The sequence below is a fragment of the Temnothorax longispinosus genome, chromosome 9 (assembly GCF_030848805.1).
Source record: "Temnothorax longispinosus isolate EJ_2023e chromosome 9, Tlon_JGU_v1, whole genome shotgun sequence".
Classification (NCBI taxonomy): domain Eukaryota; kingdom Metazoa; phylum Arthropoda; class Insecta; order Hymenoptera; family Formicidae; genus Temnothorax; species Temnothorax longispinosus.
Window position 1 is genome coordinate 15,531,770 of NC_092366.1, and position 21,613 is coordinate 15,553,382.

At 43.3% G+C, this 21,613-nt stretch overlaps 1 protein-coding gene across 1 annotated transcript in view; it reads right to left on the minus strand.

Moving 5' to 3' along the window:
• Positions 1-3,148: 3,148 nt before the first annotated feature.
• The window catches only part of Rrp46 (exosome complex component Rrp46), an 89,111-nt gene continuing 70,646 nt past the window's right edge, over positions 3,149-21,613 (minus strand). The window contains exons 9-10 of the transcript XR_011733444.1: positions 5,012-5,139; positions 3,149-3,807 (exon numbers count right to left, since the gene is read on the minus strand). The gene's annotated coding sequence lies outside the window, so the exon portion shown is untranslated. The remainder of the gene's footprint in view (positions 3,808-5,011; positions 5,140-21,613) is intronic.

Sequence of the window (21,613 nt, forward strand, 5' to 3'; positions counted from 1 at the left end):
GAGAGAACGGGAGGAGAGATGGAGGAAAGAGTGAAGGTGGCTCGCGAGCGCTTGCGCGGCCCGTAATGATTGACTGGCTCGCTGGCAGCCAACAGACAGACGTTCGCCCACCAGACCAACCAATTCACCCCCGTGCTAACCCACCCCTTCTTCCTGATCCTACCGTCCACCACGTATCCTCTTGCCTTCTCTCTCTTATTCTCTCCTTGTTTCTCTCGCTCTTTCACTTGGAACAACCTCTACCGCCGCCGACACCAAAACCATCGGCCCTGGAGCACAGGCTTGCTCAAAAAGCTCGTAATACAATGCACGGAAAGCTCTCTCTCCCTCTCCCTCTCTCTCTCTCTCTTCCATTTCTTTCTTTCCCTTTTGCCTTTATTCCTCATTCCCACATCTTCCTCTTCTTCCGCGGTCCACCGAACACTCTCCCGGCTATCCTCCGTTATCGCAACTCTTTCAACCCTTTTTCCGGGAGCGGAGCGCGATTCCAGCCACCGCGGATCCCGTGCGTAACGTACGTACAAAAGGTAGGTATCGCCAGATAGCCCCGGCCATTGAATCTTTAAAAGTTGGCTTACTCGCAACGTTATATATCGATTTTTCCTCTCCCCAGCAAGTCCCGCGAGATCGGGAGGATGGGGGTATATATGCGTTTTCGAAAACGCGGCCATAGGACTTTTAGATTAAGCACATCGACCGCCAAATAATCCCGGATAACATGGAAATAATTAAACGCGCTTTGATACGATGACGGCGAATTTTCGGCCGCCGGTGTATGTATATATAGTCGCAATGCTATTAAATTATTATTAAATTAAAACGTCGAGATATGTACAGGTATATACGCGTATACGGGAGTGTTGCCAAAATTTAATTTACATTACAAAGAGTATCCAATTAATTAAATAATAATAATGTATAAACTCTGCGTTTGTGTCCGCGTGAAAATTTAATAGCTGTAATCCCGCTTTTATAATAACTTTTGCGCATGATTGCGTCGCGAAAGAAGAAAAAAACTCGGCAGAAATGAACGATCAGTTTGTCTCTTTCTGTGCGTAAACCTTTTGTCCCGAAAGTCTTCCTCCTTTGACGAAACGGAAAGAAAAAAGCGACGGCGCTGCTCTCTCTCCGCGACGCACGTTGTTATTTTCTTTTCTTGTTTTTTTTTCCGAGGCATTTAATCCAATACCGGCCATGCGTCCATCAAGTACGGTTGCAAAGGTTTTGTCCCGGTGCCGAGCATGCCGCCGGCCATCCCCGTAAATTCGCGCGTGGCCGCGCGCAATGTTCTGCGTGTCGCATAAAGCGTAAAACCAACGTGAATTACGGTAGGATCGCGTTACAGCGCCCGTGGCAGTCGGCGGCGTTCGACAATTCCCGCTGTCCTTCGTCCTTTTAGAAATTCATGTAATTTTTTGCCCGCCGGCGCCAGACGCGCCAATTTTCCCACGGAAAATGTGGCGTACGCAAAATTTAGGCGTACGCCGAATTTTCGATGTTTTTTCTAAAACCACTAAAACATTCCTTTGCTTATATTCATTGTCGACGTCACGTTCGACTCGTTCGAGTATTATGTCGAGTATTATGTCAAAAAAATTAACGACAAATTTTTGCCGTGTTTCAGAGGTATTAATTAACAGCAATAAAATATGATTATACTATCACATTTCGTGTATTTAACATAAATATTTCATTATCATAAAGTACGATAATGGAGCAAAGCAGATGTATTTTACATTAACATATATTGTGTTTGATTTATATAAAAAATATCCGTTTATCTTTATATCGATTTTTTCAAAATCGTTGAACCTACTACAAAGGTATTGTCAGATTATTGCACAATTTATAATTCCATTCGGGATTACTGAGAGATTCAAAAACTGTGCATCTTTTCGATATCTAACTCCTAAAGTGCTATGCAATTTTTTCCATTTCGAGATACAAAATCAGAAGATGCTATCAAAGCGTTTAAATACTGACTCTTTAAGTACTGAGAAATATATGTACGTTTAATTTAAATATTTTTGCGAAAGAATAATATTTGCTGTTGAGGAAATTCACGAACATCAATAGAACAGCTGATTACATAGGCAAGTAATCAGTCTCTTTCTCGATTTCCGTATAAATGGAACACGAACGATCAATGAAGCTTGGATAAGCCATTAACATTGCGACACTTATGTTCAATGTAGTAATTAATGATATGATGTCACCGAGGGCCTTTAATCTCCCGGTAACGATTTCCGCGGTTGCGACGTTCCTTGAAAATTAGCATAATAATATATCGTCGTCTATCTCGGCCAATTAAACGGCCATAAAGCGAGCTGAGGTTTGGTGATAATTCTGCAGTGTTGTGCCGGGCTAACTCGAGGAGGGGCTATTAATGAATAGCTCCTGTACGAGAGCGTCAGAAGATCGTAAACTTGTCCTTTTATGTGTTAGACAACCCTCCCTCAAAATCTGTTTTCCAGCCAGTAATACCGAAGAGCAGAAAATGCATAACAGCATAAATGACCTCAGTTTTTAATTGTAAATACTGAACAATAATTTCATTTAAAAAATGGGGCTAAATAGTTTTTACAAAATTATTAGTTTTGTCACATTTTGCTTTAAAGATTAATATTAATATGTGAGTAATAAGTTACATATTGCTAATTAAAAATAACCTAATTTGTTTCTCTTGTAAAAAAAAACAATTTTACGAGTATAATTCAGATTATCAGTTTATATAAAATCTGAAGATTTTAACCAATTAACGACGATCAATTTCATGATTGGATATTTCCGAACATTCGCGACTTCCTCACTTACTGACGATAAATCGTTTGATTCTTCAGTACCACATCGTTAAAGAATCGTTAACGGTCCTCTTCAAAGCTGACATGAGACAGATAGAACGATTTGTCAGGATTCGTGACGGGAGTGCTGTAAAGATTGTTGGAGGGTAAGAAAAATATTATGAGCGCGAAACATTATTATCGAGTATGGTCAATAAAATAAAGTTAATTTCGTTGACAGGTTCAGTGTAAGTTTCAGATCTCCGAGTAAACCAAATTGTATATATTTCATTTATTCACACTATTATTGTTACTATAGAATTTTTAGAAATAAAGAATTTACAATAAAATTTGTCTATATTTATGTATATGCCCATAATTATAACCGTTATTATTGTAATAATAGTTACGTTTTGCGATAAATCTGTAGAATTATTTAATTTTAAAAAATTATTACTTTTCCCGATGCAATATAAGAAGTCATTACTTTCGATTTTGTTCGCATTTAAGTCTTCTAATACAATGTATCTCAAAAGGTTTGCTTCGCGCAAGTTTTCCAATAAACGTTATATCACTGAGAAAACTGAAAATATAATTATAAAAAAGCCATTTTCCCTGTTTTCCTTTTTACGCTTAGTCATAAAGTGTAAATTACATCAAATAGCACGTGCTCGAAGTAGCTCATGCGATCATTATTGGTTTACCTTCGACGACCTATTTGCACGGTAAGCTTTCTTTGCAACGAATGGCTGTCGTGATCGAGGTCGACGATCGAGGTATTCTCTCTTTTTTTTTCTTTAAGGTATTGTTTTCCGGAAAAAATCTCACTCTCAAGACAATCGAGATATTTTTCGATACAAAGTGGCAGCCTCATTTCCGTCGCGGCTTGCAACATTCGAGTTGGTTTCTATGGTATCGCGGTATTCCCTCTGGGATGGAAGCGAAAAACTCCAGCTAACTCGCATCTGTATCAATTTATGCGGCCGACACGGTTGCCCAGCACAAAGCGGAAATACCTGGCTACCAGCTAGAAAAGAGGATAAAACGAGAGCAAGGTTTAAAGCACGATTCCGACATTAATACTGTGCGCATCTTATTTTCACGCAAAATGTCGAAAATCTAATAAGCTTATCTCTATTAATCGAAATGTCACACTGAGAAAAAAATGTTGTTAATTTGACTAAACTCTCTCGTTTAGTTGTAGTTAATGCAAATATTAATATATTTAAATCAAATATACGTAAGTAATATCAAGAAATTCTGAATCTATTTAAATATAATATTTTTTGAATTAACAAATGTTAGCTTGACAGCCCGTGACCGCTGCATTTAGTTGAATCAAATAATATTTCTTGGAATCAACGATTTTTTTTTCTCAGTGCACGATATATAAATTATTAGCTCAAGTGAACAAAAGTTTAACGGATGTAGCATTATATAGCTGGAAACTTGATTGAGTCATTGTTATGTATCTCTTTCCCATTGCGATAATAATAATAATAATATGCTATTATGTGATTAATATTAAATAAATATCTGGCTTGCTATTAAAAGCAACTTTATTTAAAAAATGGTAGAGAAATTAATTAAAAACCAAACCACAATAACAAAAATATGTGTACATAAATAAAAAAATATAATATAAAAATCTAAAAATAAAATAATTGTGATACAAAATAATAGATTATCTGACGAAAGCAAATATTTATTATTTGGAAATGCTTATAATTAGTAAAAAAAAAACAAATCTTCTCCAATATTACATCAAGTTATTTAAAGCTTTCAGTTTCAAACTACTTAAATCTACGAATCTTTTCTACTCCATAGTAAAGTAACTTAAATAGCAATTAAGGCGTTATTCGACATAATTGGACGCGTAACGTCCGCGCATTCATATTCGAACGATAAATTTTGTGATTTCGTCGTCATTTCCGAGCGACTTGTTCGCGCGACCGCGAGATCGTCCGCCCCGAAACAAATTGTTTGCACGCGCTAGGGTGGCGTACCCGCTGCTGCCACGGAATGAATAATGGTGGGGCACCGACCGACCGACCGACCGACCGACCGACTGAATTCCCGACTCTAAAACCCTCCGGAACGAGCATGAAGCTGCCAACTGGAAACTGGCTGAAGGGTTTTAACGTACGGAGCAACCGCGATCGGCGCAGATGGCACAGACGCGATACACGCGAGTGTGTACCCTTCTGCGGAGCTTTAGATGGTGTACATACTTCTCTATGTATCAGAGCCATTTATCCGTACTCTTTTCTGATCGAAAAACGACGACGTGGTAGCAGGTGTTGGTGAAAATCCCGAGGAATGTCTTTCAGACGGTGTCATCAATGGACAGCAGGTTTCTCTTAAATAAACAGAATAAACAGAGATTAGTATTCGTTTTTATCAGATAGAGATTTGTGTGTATGTGACATCTATAAATATAGATAGAAAGGTGTTTGCCATTATTTAATTTACGTTGTATACCTCACAAAAATAAATATATAATAATCAGTAAAAACGTCAAAAGTAAAAACGACTTATACATTTTTAAATATTGGTCAATTTACGATTAAGTCTTTAAATAAATAAATATAAACGGCTATTTATAAAATTTTATTTTTTAAACGCTAGATATTGGTATTTTTTTAAACGCTTTGCTACTGTGTTTCGTTCCACTGAAACGAAAATGAAAGAAGAGAGACAGGGCAATGGATAAACGAATTAATGAACGAATATCACGCGTAATCCCGTGTAGGATAGTAAACAGCAGCGAGGACCCTTCCGCATTCTTATACAACCATAAATTATGGTCTAAGCCCGCGGGGATCGCGCATCCCCCGGGATTACCGTGGGCCCAACGAACATGCACTCGCAGCAGGTATTTGACTTTGATTATTTTTTAATTGCCTGGCACTACGTAAACTGTTTGTCTTGCTTACGATCCGTATGATAGATAATTAAATGACATTTTCTAATTCATGCAAATCGTGGATCAAAACCAATCCTCTTGATATCGCATTTGGCCCTCAGAGCCCTAATAGCAAATAATATAATTATTTTTTCCACCACATGCCTGAAAACATGTTAAACCGACTTAACTATAATTTATTTATAAAATCTCATATAGTAATTTTAATTACACTATGGATTTGCAAATCTAGAATAAATACGAGCAGTTGTAAATGTCCTTCGAGCACGGCATCACGATCGTATGTCTCGGTTAATGAATACGTACCCCGTGACCGTGGCCGATAGACAACAAGAACAGATTATTAATATGGTTAAGTACGTTATTGCGCGACGTCGGTCTCGTGCTACACACGCGGCGCACGCACTCTTCCCGAACGAACGATTATGTCACTTCGGTAACGAGGATAAAAGGCAGCCGCGCGGTCATTTGTAACGTGACTCTGCGGAAATCACGAGAACGAGAAGGTGGGGGCATAGATCTCGGGGGTTTCTCCTGTTCTCTTGGGCCACCCCCGCGTGCCTGGCCCACACGCTGTGTCAATTCTCGATTAATGGTATTAGCGTCATTGATAGTTGATTCCCCGTGCCGAACAAATATGTATTTATTGATTTCACGGAGGGGAAACGAAGGGACGAGAAGAGGTGAGAGAGAGGCGACGACCGAGAGGAGAGGAAGGATGGGAACGGTAAGAGCGGGCGCAATTTTACCCTTTCACGGCCCCTCGGATTTGGGAGGAAAGGGTTGCCTGTCTTCCAGCCGAGTCAGAAACCGAGCTCCGACCGGAGTGCCTTTCACGCTCGCCGATATTAATGGCTTCCAACCGATTCGAGCCAAATGGAATGGCTAACGTGTAAATCGAGAATGTTTGCGCCGTCCTCGTGAGAGAGCACTCTCGCGCGTACACCGCAGCCGCGAGTTGTCCGTATAAGAGAGTAGTTTGTCTCTCTCTCTCTCTCTCTCTCTCTCTCTCTCTCTCTCTCTCTCTCTCTCCCTCTCGCTCTCGCGCGAGGAACAGTTGTAGATCGATATAGCCTCATTGCGCTCTAATTAATTATTTCGAAATAGGAATATATAGTGCTGAGAACACTGTGACTATATCACTTTAGAAATGTTACAAATTTCTTGCAAATCTTTGATGTGTGCTTCTGTAAATGTGTAATTTAATGTAAGTTTTATCGAAAGATCAATAATGTGTTATTGACAAATTTATTAAAATTGCGCCTTCTCGATACGTGCAAAGTTTTATTTCCGACGAGACGTTTGAAGAGCGTCACCATTGTTTGCGCACTAAATCTGCGCCGAGTGAAAACGATGGCTCGTTATCGTTTTCGTAACTTACGCCGGAATTTGTAAATTAGTTGTCAAAGCGACGTCACGGGAGATCCGCGAGACAGGAACGTCTTTCGAGGACTTACGAGCCATAAGCTTCGTATTCGAGAGAACGCAAGAGGGATCTCGAAACCTAGTATAGAGGGAGAAAACGAAAGGGGCGATAGGGAGGGAACGCTTAGAGGAAGAGAGAGACGAAAGCGCAGAGTGTGAGTAAAGGAGTACTTTGTTATTCCGGTTGCAGCGAGAGAGTATCAGAATGGTAAGCGACTCGCGTCCATTAATCACGTTTATAGCGGTCCAATGTCGCAAGTCACTGTTATACACTATGTAAACGCACGCGTGCACCCTCTCCTCTCCCCCCCCCCGTTCTCTCCCTTACGTATACACACGTATATACACTCTCGCTTTCATCGTACGGCGTTTCAATCGGTAGTTAATGGGGGATATCGGTTCTTAGATTCATTCAGGAGAAACGTTGCCACGGTCACACCCTGGTGGCGATGACGCAGCTTCGAACTGACCCTTGCAAACAGACACAGACGTAAACACAGCCGTCTGAATGAATTTTGTCACGATGCCTTTTGTTCGCGTGCTCGCACGCGTGCCCTGTGAATTCAATTTCACACTCCTCTCTCTACCTCGCAACGATATTCTTCATTGATAATCTCAAAAGACTCGTCACGGAGCTCACCGTATGAACCTCGGTATAAACGTATCGAGTATCGCAAGCTCGTGCGAGTCCTCAGTTATTAATTCACATGTATACGTATCAACTTGTCAGCGGCCAAAGCTCCTCGTTCGCGGAGCGCAAACATTTTAAATTTCTAGGACGGCGTTATCGGCGCCGAACGGAACGAGCGCCCAGCGCGCGCTTGTTGCGCAACAATAGAGTTCTTGAAATCTGAATACAAAGGTATATTCCCATCACGACGAGGCGGCGGTGGCACCTTCGCACGTCCCGCTTTAGAAAAGCCGACGTGGCTGATACTTCCCTTAGCGGGCGTGCGGAGGGAAAGAGAGGGAAAACCTGGAACGTGTACAAATTCTCCACGCTCGTCCGCCTCGCGGAGATACATATAAGAGTAGCTGCGCCGGCCTGTCAGTTTGCGCTTTGTAGGAGCGCGCCGCGCATCTCTCGCCAATGTTGTTTTATTAATAAAATTCATAGAGAAACCCCGAACGGGGCGCGCAATAGCTGGTTTTCACTCCCTCCGACCCCGCGTTAGCAACCGTGAAACGCGCGCGAGAGAGGGACGGAGCAAGAAATCGGCGGCCGGTAGGAGGAAAGAGAACGGAAAGGAAAGGGAGACGACGCGGCGAAGCCAACAATAACAGTGACAACCTCTCTCTCTGATTCAATAAAGCATAATATCTGAACCCGAGGACCGAGAGGAGTGTAGGACGTTGCAGCGGCGTCCTGTAGCCGTCGGGACGGGGGTGAGCGAGCGGCGACGGGACAACCGCCGGGGGTTGCCATTGATATCAACATAAATCACAATAGGAATTTGTATTACAGTTACAGAGGCTGGTGGATAGGAAATAAGGAATGTAATAAAGAAAATTGGTAGCTCGGGAAGGGAAGGACGGCGGGGAAAAGCAGAAGGGGTGAGGGAGGGGGGAGGGGGAAGATTTTTCGCCGCGAAGAGACGCTCTTACGAGAAATACGAGAGTATCGTGGTTCCGAGCATCTCTCTGGCGAACGGTTACGTTAAAAGCGAGACTGACGACAACGAAATAACATGCGCGGATAAATGCGCGCCGGGATAATGGCCTTCGCGGACCGGCTTCGAGTGTCATCTCTCGCTGAATGAAAAACCAGAGTTCGCGAGAGCAAGCGCGCGCGCGCCGAATAATCTCGATTATCACACAGCGCGTCGTAATTTCGTCGTGATTGTCATTCGATTCGCTGTCACGTGCCCTCGAAATTGCCGAGGCTCCAAAAACATTCGACAGCATTACGTGCGAATTAAAAACAAATATATCATCGATTTCCTCCCCGCAACAGCGATATACATTTATTTGTATTCTACGCTGGATCCCGTTGAGCTACGCGTTTTTCAACTATTTGCTTAATTTGTACGCGTTCCAACGACAAAGCGTTCCGCAAATAACGCTTATACGCTCTCGTTGCAGTTTTAGTTCGCCATTTCGCGAAATAAAAATATCGCGTCGTGAAATATACCGCGGTAGTTATCACGCGCATTAAAAAGCGATTTGCCGTTTTTAAATCATTAATAGCACCAAATTTTTCGTGCTCGAGCTTTCGTTGCCGGCGTAAATTAATATTCATCGTTCACGTGGTATAGCCCGCTTAAAGCTCGTCGTTATCACGACCCACGAAAGCTACTCAATAAAATATTGTTCCGATAACGCGAAGGAAGGAAGCCAGGCAAGCTCTCGTAGCGTTCTCGGCGCGAGAAGAAAACAATTAAAGATGTTTAAAAATGAATGTTTTTATTATCCTTCCCTCTTTCCCGGCAAGTACGAGGGTAAAACGCGTGGCGTATGCGCGCGCACGAGCGACGAGGAGCGAAAGGGGGAAGAGACGCGGAAAGAAACAGAGGGAAAGAGCGAGAACACGAATGCCGGAACCGTCCGCCGCGCCTGTTGCAGGAACGAGACGGTCGAGAGGGTGGCAGGACGAGGGGCCGCGAAGGGCACGAGGGAGGTGGCTCGGAGGCGAGGAATGGGGAATTGTAATGAGCAGCTCGACAGTTACAAATGACAGGACGGAATTCGCGAACTGCGATAGAACCCAGCTTCTGCCTAAAGGCTGCCTTACACACCCAGGCGGAAATGTTTCGTCCGTCGCAGGGCAATTTCGCCTTACCCAAGGTCGTATTTCGATGCCCTTTAGCCTGATCGCCAATTAAAAAAAAAAATAACAATGTTTTTGAAAAGATGTTTGCGCGCGTTACGCGACAGCTTTTACCTTAATGATTACATCCGCAAAAAAAATTTATCACATTTATATATACATTTTTCTTCTCCAATTGTTTAAAATGTTAGCTAAGTATCGCAAGTAAAATATAAGATCTTGTATCGCAATTTTAATTGTTACTCATTTTCTAAAAATGTGAAACGGACCTAAAGGCCTTTCTCCTTGATGATATGGGAAGCTTGCGCCGCACTTGAAGTAACATTGTTGCTTACATGTACGCATTCCAAACATTGGACTGGACGCGTATAGAACGATAAGGTATGTTGCTAACGATGCCAACGATGCGGGTTAATGCGTCGACGGCCGACACCAGAGTGAGAAGGGATGGTCGTCGAGCAGACGATATGCCATCCATGGTCCGTACTAACGAGGAATTTGCGATTTCGTTGGTAGGGGCATGCCTTGCGCTTCATTTCGTTTGCGATTTCCACAACGTGGAACATTTTGAAGCTATCACAGTACTTGGACGAATCAAGGAGAACGATTGAGATAAACTTTTTTTCCAGGAACACAAGATTTTTCTACTTAAATCACATTTTTATATTATTATTTTAATTAAAGTCCGCTCCAAGGAACTTTTAATCTTGATGAAGAATCGATTTGATGACGATAGCTTTGTTCCTTCCACTGAGATTCCTCCGAACATCTTGCAATTTTCTATACGGCGAGATTATATTTTTCCATGATACAAGGAAGTCGCGGTTAAAGAATCGCAGAGCCTCTTCGTCAGAAAACGCGCGGATAAAACGCGAGATACCTCTGAGACGGACGGTGGAACCGCGAGAGGACTCGAAAAGAAGGCGGAACAGATCTCTGCTCCCCCGGGGGGAGAGCGGGAGCGACGTCATACCATCGTATCCAGGATCTGATACGAAATAAACGGTGAGGAGATATTCCGTCGGGTACCGAGAGGAAAAGAACAGGCTAGACATTTTGGAGATTTTCGTACGTACTATTCGGGGATGTCCCGTATGAAAGGCCACGACGCTCGGCTGTCGTAGCTTCAAGGGGTTTTATCGGCCTGTGTTTGCGGTGACCTAACGTGCTTCGCGATTCCCAATTAACTCTGTTTTCGTAATCGGATGTAAGTTGCCCTCCGAGTTTCTGGTAATCACAATCGGCGCGTGTATTTTTGTTCATGTTCTCAGTTTCTTTACAAGTTAATGTGACTTTGAGTACAACCGTTTTTGTAACAGAAGCTTCTGTCGTTTAAAATGATTTAAAAAATTAATACATATGTCAAAAGAAGAAATTTATATATTTTTTAATTTTCCCTAAAATGTAAAAAATAATGTTAGTTAACTAAACAGTTCGAAATAACGGTATAGATAATCATAATCATTTAAAATTTTCTTTGCATACACGCATATAGACTATTTTTAAATTCATTGTATTTTTAATTTAAAGAACGTCGGCTTCTTTATCGAAGAATAACTTTCATTTTACGGTAATACGAGGCCAAGGTTCTCGAAGAAAAACGAGCGCGAATTTTCGCTTACCGGCACTGTTGGTGCTTCGCCATTAAATCGCACCGGAAGGATTACCATCCGTCACGGACCGTGGAAAGGCTTCAGCGCATCTACTCGCGCACGAAAGGAGCCTGATGAGGTTCACGAGGAGGTCAACCAGAGCTCCGCCGTTACTCTTCTCCGCGGAGTTGTTAATAACCGGTGAACCTGCTCCAAGTTGCAGATCGGGCTAATTGGATGCAAATAGTAAATACGAGGCGAACGATATAAAATTCTTCGCCGGTGTGCGAAGAAAAGGAAGCGAATAGGAGGTCCCGCGCATGAACGCGGTTGAAGGACTTGGAAGGAAGAGCAGGAGTTAGGTCGTCCTGGGAAGGAGGATGAGAAAGGACGGAGAGAAGGTTCGGTACGTAGCAATATACGGGAGACTTAGCCGTGATAAATCCTTATATATGAGGCCGCACCGCGGCGGCCCTCTATATGAAACTCCCTCCGGAGCACCCCACGGGATTACCCTTATACCTCTCTAGCCGACCTATACCGTCGGAGAAAAGTCACTACGTTGCTACGTAGGGCAATGCCGTCCCCGTCTAGAAATAGAAAACAAATGAAGAGTCGAAGCTGGATCAGCGTCGGGGATCGGATTTTCTCGTGATCGATACACGGATACGGTCAACCTTTTGATATCTCAATGCTTTGGTGGTTAATTTCTTTAATTACATATTCAGGATCGATCATATTTATTACTCGTTGTAATCAAAATTATAAAAGTAGTATTATAATTTTACAATCAAGGGTTGCAAAATTGTTTCGGCATAACGTATCTAGTGTTGATAAAAAAAAGCTCTCTCTCCTCTCTCTTTTCTTTCTTCTCCAATCCTGATACATCCGGATTTGGGAAATGACGCGCAACGGAGAATGACGTGCAATTTGGGAAGTCGACGAGAGACGGCCGCAATGTTGTTGGACCCCGCTGGGCTTCCGCTACATTTCGAGTTATAAAGATACGTATCGGTGGCGATAGTGATTATCCACGATGGCGACATAATCGTTACGTCGTTAACTCTTAACGGCGCTGCGACGTAATTCGGGGGGGAGGGCGTGCGAAGAGGCATGAATGAAAGTGCTCACGGGTGTTTTGTTTTATCGCGTCGTACGGAAGCAATCGTATCGTCATCCCGGAAAAATTTCTATCTTCCCCACCGCGCCGTGCCCATGTGTCGTACGCGATTTCCGCGCATTCGAAAAATAAATCTCGCGCAATATCCCATGTTTTTAACCACTCGTTTCTGATCGCTCTAAGCACTCGCGCGATTACTGGCCGTGATGGCCGATCAAAAAATCATTTGAAAATCCGGTATCACCCATTACGTCATTCGACTGTGCAATAGCTTTTATTTGATTTATAGTGCCGCGAGCAAAAAGATCGCATCGCCATTCGAAATGGTAGCAGGGATGGGAAATCATATTTTGTACGTACCCCTCCGATAAATATCTTCACGGATACAACTCGTTATTGTAGAAACGGGTTAATCGACAAATCAGTATCTTATTGCCTCTTTGTCATTTTTTTTTCATAAATAAGTAATCTTTAATTTCTCCGTATTTGACCTCCTCTATGTAAGTATTTTCAACATTAATGATCGCATAGCTATACATTAATCTTATAAATCGTTTGATTATTAAAGTGATACATAGTAGTATGTAGTACTATGCATATTTATCATAAAGAAAAGCTTTTAATTCCTAAAGAAGGTCTGAAATAAAATGATTAAATTAGCTAACAAGAGGAGAGACTATTTTTATTTGACGTTTTAACGGCTAAGTGCCTGTTTTGAATTATAGCGAATACGTTCGATGTGTATATGTGTTGGACGTTTTTATTTGAAAACTGATTTGTTTTCCCTGTGCCGCTGAAATTTCCGGGGGCCGCTGATGCGTATGACGTATGTAGAATATAAAATGCACAACGTATTATTGAACAATAGCCAGCCGATAATAGGTCGAATGCGCGTCGGTGCGTGTCATTAATGGCCTTCTGCGAACAGGCCGAGAACCACGCGCGCGCGGACGATTTTCTTCGCGCGCGCGTGTCCGCGATGATGACCCGCCATCGATCTGCCGCGACGCAAAAGCAGGAATTATTAAGAAGAATGAGGCAGCTCGCGATGACGAACTGGCCGCTCTCGCAAACGATCCCGGCGTTGCATTAATTATCCCCGCGTTATCGCAAAAATTGCTCAACTATAAAATTCATTCGGTCGACCGTTGCGCGCAGCTCACTTTTTGGCGCGTAAAAACATTACGTGTCACAGAGAAAAATATGAAACTCCCACGCTATTAAAACAAAGGGAGTCGGGTACAGAGCATCAACGGACATAAAATGTTTGTCGTTGCGATGGACAAACGGTTATCGCTGCGATTTTTGGTGCGTGGACGAAATGAAAGAGGGAAAGAGAGCGAGCGAAGATGTGATCGTTTGTTAGAGAGAAATAGAAACAAGAGAGAGCGAGAGAGAGAGAGAGGGGGGGGGGGGAGAAAGAGAGAAAGAGAGAGAAAGAGAGAAGTAGAGAGAAATCGAACGACAATAATTATCGTGAAAACGGAATATCTCGCTGGGTAACGCGACGGCGGCTGTGCGCGGGAGGGGGCGGAGGGGGACGATGGTCCACGCTGTGGGGTAGGTGAGAGAGAGGAGGGGGATGATCCAGCCGGATGCCATTCCCGGTTGCATCGGCCGTTCACATAGAAAGAGAGACTCGGCAGGGGGTGGTAAGGGGAGAAAGAGGTAGGACAAAATCGGACGTGAGAGGGGCGGCCGGTCCCGGCTGCCATTGTGTTCGTTATAATTAAAAACGCGATTCGCAATTGCAAATTGGAAAATGGGAGAGAGAGCGTGCCGGCCGGCGTTGTTTATGGGCTGTTCATTGATTTTTATGCGCCGAAATTAATGACCGACCCGCGATTTCGGGGCGTCGCCGTATAATCGTCGACGTGTATGTACCTACGAGTGTCGTTATGCGCTCGTCCTATCGCGCATCAGATTCCCCAACAAAAAAGAGAGAGAGAGAGAGAGAAAGAGAGAGAGAGAGAGAGAGAGAGAGAGAGAGAGAGAGAGGGGGGAAGGGGAGATACTGGAAGGTTACCGGACAAATGCGGAATTTGCAACGGGCCGCGGATAACGAAATGTGCACCGCAATGAATCTGCAAATACTGATATCTTGCCGCGCTATAGCGAGTGTCGAATAATTAAATAATTATCGCGATAATTTTACGAGACGCGTCGGCTGTTATAGTCGCTAGTTATCGTTAAGCTAAAAATTATCATATAGTCAAATTTGCTATAAAGCCGCATTTGTAAAACATAAACGATCGTGGCTTTGACAAATGTGACGATGGAACGATATCAATACAATTTTAAATTTTGATAGCGCGTATCCAGTAATTTCTGGATTCCATTATTGATATAGTAAAGAAATAATTGTAATCTTAACGTCATAGATCTGTGCGTTGTAATTCACAGACGTGCAAGAAGCACGCTCCATTTTTCCTCGCATCTCTCACGGCAAAATATCCAAACGATTTATCACACTCGCGTTCTTAAGTCGGAAGTTGAAAATTCTCGTGGCGCTGCCGCAGCAGAGACGCGACGGTACGGTACGTCGTAATGCTATAATTAGCGTTATCGTCGTAACGGAGACGAGAGAGGAGTATCGGGAAAATTGAGGAAAAGAGAACGGAGGAAAAGTACCGCGCGGAGCTGGGAGAGACCCGGACCATTAGCCAATCTGGCGGTAATGCGATCGGAGCTAATGGCCGCACGGCATCCGATAGCTCTTAAATAACTCGCGAGCTGCGGCATTGCCGCGTATATATACACGCGCCCGAATCCACGCACACAAGTCAGCTCTGCCGCGCTCCCGGGATTTATCAATTCGGCGGAACTTCCTCCTATCTGGATTCACCGCGAGAGCTCTCGGCGCGTCGGTCGATGAATGTTTACTACGCGCGGATTGCATCTGGCAAGCTCGAAAATATTACAACTGGATAATAAAGCTCGAATCGAACAACGATTAACCCTAAATTTGACAATGTAGCTACAATTGATAATGTAGCTTTGTATAAGAAACATATTTCTCGATGGAAAACCACACAATCGCTTCAGCCCGCGTTCGGTTTGCGGTGTTATCGCAAATGCGAGAGATTAGTGGTATTACAAAATATTTTTCATAACCGTTGTAACAATGTCATTCCATATACGAGATAACTCGGATAAATGAAAATAGTCCATACATGCCTTTCCACCCTATACAAAGTACCAAACATTTTTCACTGCATTACCATTTTTCAACAAATGTATTTTTCGTCATTTTAAGATCAGCCTTGTTTTATATTTATGTAAAGCTATATATTAACTTTCGTTTCGCAGATACATTTTTGTTATCTGACGGTGATAAACTTTTATGAGTTACAACGTTATCTAAATCAATAAAAGTTAATTTACCATATTTCACGTAATATTTAATGTACGTCGTTAATGCGAGGGAAGATATATATTTCTACGTATCTTAGTTTCCTAAATAATAGATGTGATTTAATAATTTCGGGGGAAAAGGGGAAACGCGATACGCGCGTCAAGTATCCGAGTACCTTTTTCCCGCCGAGTTATAAGATTCTATAACTCGCGGCCGGAACCATCGGGGTAGTGATTCCTTAAGTAAGTATAAATCCGGATGATACGCTCGTAAAGGCCGGTGATGTCCTGCGTAACATTGCGGAAGGCGGGCTCTTTGCGCGCCGAAAAGTCCCCCCTTGGTCGGATCGAGAGAGATATCCCTCTTTTCTCGCGGAGGATATCTTCTCCTGCGAGACACTCGCGCGTCTCGCGTTTACGTGTCGCATTACACCGTCGACTTATGTCGCCCGGATGGCCGAGTTTTACGACGTTTCGTTCTTTCGTTCTCTCGAGGAGCGAGGCGAGTTCTTCGAGCCCAGAGAGAGCGATGGCCGCCGCCGCCGCCGCGCTCTCGTACGTGCATTGCACGCGCGCGAGAAAGGCAACGTATAAATACGGGCGCGTCGCCCGTCCAGAGAGGATGATGGTTCATTTTATTATATCGTAACCCGCGGCGCGGTGCCCTTACGACTTTCTGATTGATAAGACTGCCACGGCGACGAGCCGTTTCACGGCCGTACCGGCCTTAACGCGCAGCTCACGTTGTTATGGTTGAACTTTTTAAGACCGATCGACCGGTCTTCCCGAGAGCGAATCTCGCGATCCACTAATCTTCGGGGATCTCCGAAGTGGCCGGAGCGAACGACGCGCGCGGTCCGGCTGCCACGTATCGCGCTTTTATCTACTGTGTCGCGCGATAATAATGATTCATCGCCTGACGTAACGGTTGAAAAAAAAAAATTGATAAGCGTGCCGCGGATGGAACGCTTAATTATGGATATTTAACTTTCAATTCTTTCGTTTAACGTTCGTCCAGTTAAAAATAGCGCGAGATAATTGGGCGGACGTGCCGCTAACGCGCGATGAGAGATCGTGAAAAATTGCTCCAGCCCAGGCTACGCCGCTAATCTGCGCGCGTTTTTGCCATACAATGAATGTAAAACAGTTATGAAGTCCGTACGAAATATTTGCGTGATTAATATTTGCGACAGTTTGACAAATTGTCAACGTTGTCTCCGCGATAGCGCGCGAAGAGTCGTCGAGAGAGAAAATCGCGGGCTTCTCTACTTTATCTCCACTTCCGAAAATTCGAAATGGCCGAAAGAAAGGAGAAGTCGAAGACGCGTGGCCATGGCGAGAGCATTTTTCGCGGCAAATGTTCCGTGACGGTGAACAGTTGCCGCCACTCGTGCTTTACTTGTCCACCCCTAAACAAATTTACGTTCGGCTAGCGAATAAATGCTCGGCAATAGCCGCGCCCTTACATACTTTGGCGAAATTCCGAAAACTGTTTACGTCGTATCTCGCTACGCCTTGCGGAAACATTACGGTTTGTAAGAGCCGAATTTACACTTCTGTGCATAGGATGCGCTTAAATCCGCTTCTTCGCGCACACATCGTCTATAAAAGCTCTTGTATCCATTTTCAGCAATGTAGATTAACTTTAAGCTCGGTTTTAGTTACTTTTTATCCTTTTCTAGTTTCTAAGAATTAGAAAAAGATGAAAAGTATAAGTTAAATCAAGATTAAAGTTAAATTTACATTGCCAGAAATGGGCATTAATGAATAATGATAAAGAAAAAGAATATCAGATGACAGAGAGTTGAAACGATGACATTATAAAATTCTCTTTCTCTGAAGGCATATCAGAGAACAGATCTTGATGACAGGACGATAATTTTCCATCGATACAAACGTTGCTGTGATTTTCATACGCGCAAGAGAAATTCCAACGATCAAGACACAGAGATACGAGGCGCTTTGAGGGGATCATCAGTTCGATAATGGGGACATCGTTTTGTGAAACGCATACATTTCGTAGCACCGAGTCCATAGGTAACCATATCCTCGTGAGACCCCTTCCTTTTAGTCGAAGGTGATTCATCTAATCTAAAATCTTGTCCTTGGCATATAGGATTTCTCCGGCGGCGTATCGAATTATTTTGACCTGTCCATAGAACACAATATATCTCTCGCATCGCGGTGATTCGACCTTTCTTTTGTTATTCAAGTTCGTTAGTTTTACTTTCCTCGGATTCTCGTGATACTCTAAGGAAAAAATTATATTCGACAATTCTTTGTACACGCGTAGTCTATGTGCGATCTCTAATTTCGTTTAGCTATCTATTTACTTTGCTGAATCTTATAGAATTCTTCTGAAATTCGAATTAAATTCTAATTATCAAAGTAAATATTAATTTTTTCTAAAATTTACTCAAAGATTAATTGTTAATATTTGTTCCACTTGTCAATAGTACTTTTGCATCGAGAACCCGGATCTTTGGTCCTACCAAAGGTCGAAGAGTGATCGTTCGTCACCGCTTTTGAACGGCGACCGTCCAGCTGCTGCGCGTCAAGATTATTTGTCAAAAGTCAACGCCGATCAGTCTCCCTCTAAGCCTGGTTAAAATATATGGTTAATAATATTCTCACATTTGGACGGATTGCCGCGTCAGCGCCGTATTCGATAGAGATGCATTATTAAAAGAGCTATGTGGTCAGATAGGTATCGACAATTAATATACGAGGATCCTGGGGGTTCGTACGGTTCGTGGCACGGGGACGAGAACGCGGGAGGGATCGAGAAAAAAGAGATACGTCTGGGATAACCACCCAGAGAGAGAAAGAAAGGGGGGGCGGAGGAGAAAAAGAAAATGCGCAGATGGACAGGTATCTTGTATCTTACTAAGGATCCCCGTTTGATCTGTCACGGTGAGATATTCACTGATCGATAATAGAAGTTAAAATAATGTTTGAATTACATGCATGCCAATCATATCGGTCTGGGCGTCTCAGACCGCATTAATTAAAGTTTCAAATTAAATTCGCCCAAAAATGAACTTACTGTGTCTCGCGAGGAGAAATGAAAGTATAATGACTCTATAGTCGGCGAAACACAGTGTCTCGTGAAGTCAATTTTATCGACTGCACGCTGTCACGCGAATTATGTACGGAGCGCCAATCATATTTTATAATTGAATTAGCTGCTAAACTCTTATGCAAATTTTCCTGCATTACTTTGCATTCCTTACGAATTGACTAGGATCTTATAGAAGAATATCGCGACGAATATTTCATTTATTCGCGACGCGACGTCGTTATTGACTTGTCGAACGAATCTAGACATTTCAAAGCGATTAAACTCGTTGAAGACACGGTTGTAGGCAGCAACACCGAAACGTCTCCTGTTTCGTGTACCGCCAAAGTATAGCGACCGTCGTCGCCGGGGATGTCGCGTCGATAAATCTATTTGATCGGAAAATCCGTACATCTATTGAGACACAAAGGACGAAGCGTGCCAGGTATATCGTCGATATACTATGCCGGTATATACGAAATATCGCATTCCCCGTAAGTTTCGTGTCCAGAAGCAATACCAGATTTTAATTTAGCTGCCTGCGCCGTCGACCTGGGCTTGCGCGTCGTCACCGCAAAGAATCGCGGGACGGACGTGATAATTATCGCCGAGTCAAAGAACGATCCTCCACGTCCGCGTTCATCGACACTGCAGCAAATACGGCGACACATGTATAATATATATATAGATATGTATACAGTAGTTACCGGGGCGCGCCCCGGGGTCTCTTTTGATGTTACACACGGGGGCAACGCGCTGCGCCGGGAAACTCATTTTCTGAAGCCTGTCCTCTGCTGTCCGCGGATCGTCGGCAGGCGGGCGGATTACATATTTCCATTTGGCAATCGACTGGCCTCCTCTCCCTGTCTAGCCGTTGCCTCCGCGCTTGACGTAGCTTACTTTATACCGGGGCAAAAACGAATCCCAGACACGAGCCGGCCTCTTGTCAGCGGCTAATTAACGATAGACATCGACATTGTCCCTTGATGGTAGAAAGAAACCTGTCACGTGTTATTTTCAATACGATTCGGACTCTCCGACTCGAATATTTACATCGACGATATAAATTCGTGAAATCGCGTGTCTTTCCCCGGCTCGATTTAGGATACAGCGATTATATTCTTTTGGTCAAAACGGCTTAAAATAGATTAGAGTATTAGTTCTGTAACATATAAGACGTTTTCTTATATCCGCTTATCTTATACCTTATGAAATGTTTGTTTGACTCGCAATTTATAATTCTGTACGTTGCGACAATCGCGATCCAAATGAGTGGTTAGCCCGTGGCGCGACTGCCAAAATCGCAAAATTACTAAAATCGACATAATTCGCCTATGAACATCCGCGATCCGCCTGATGGATGCTCCCGCATCCTGCCGCACGCAGAACTCACGGCGCGCCGCAGGTATTCGTTTCGCATCTAGCCGTTTTTCCCACCACATCGATTAGCGTCTATTTATAGTAATTTGGCGCGATGCCCTGGAGTTCCTGGAATAGAATCCAGCCGGAGATAAGAGATCGTCCTTGTCTCGATGCAGTAGGACCAACGGTGCATTCGGAATCGCGGAGGAGAGGCCCCGTCTTCCTTCATTCTCGACTGCTCTTTCGGTATCCCACGTCTCGTTCGATGACGAGAAAGAAAGAGAAAGAGAGAGAGCGAGAGAAAGAAAGAAAGAAGAGAGACGGAAAGAGAGAAAGAGGCAAGTAGAACTTGCCGATTCGCATCATGCGGCTACCGGGAAGCCGGACGGTGTCCTGCATTGCGATGCGACGGACGACGTGTATCGTCCGTCAATCATCCCAGAGACACGTACCCGTCATCACGTATTCTGCATGTAATATAACCAAACACCATCATGACCAAACGTGTAAACAACGCGCATTGCCGCCTACGCGGAGCGGCCATCTTTCTGCGCTATCGCGACGAATTGACTGGACCGCGCTGGACGTGGATGGACAAATGGAGCAAGATTTATTTGAGGCACGCCGCGTTATTCGCGCGCGCGACGAGATCAAGCGAAAACTCGAAAACGAGAATAAAAGTCAACCGCGAAAGTTGCTGAAAATACGTCATCGCTACGCACGAATACATTCAGTGGATAGATGGATGTACATTATTCCAATTATGCTAATATCGTATACTAGTAGAGACCCTCAAGTAAGGGTCTCTCTCTCTCTCTCTCTCTCCCTCTCTATAGAGGGTCTCTATATACTATAATATTAGAATACTAAATATAATATTAATAAATATAATAGGGGGCCGGTTGTTCCAACCTGTTGGTAAACTAACTAATAGTTAAATCATATAAATATATGTGACTTTGTTTTTCCTTCAAATTTAACAAATTAAACAAAGATAGACATATGATTTAATTATTAGTTAATTTATATTCCAATAGATTGGAACAAACGTCCCTAAGAATATTAAAATAAAGACGCACGAATACATTTATATAATTTCTCATCGTCATTGGCTCAACTTAGGATAATTCTTTTTGCATATATTAACTCGAATGACAGAACGAAGGAAAACGGCGTGAAGACGACACTAGAAGAAAGGAACGACAGAGGACGCGGAGCCTTCTTCGTGG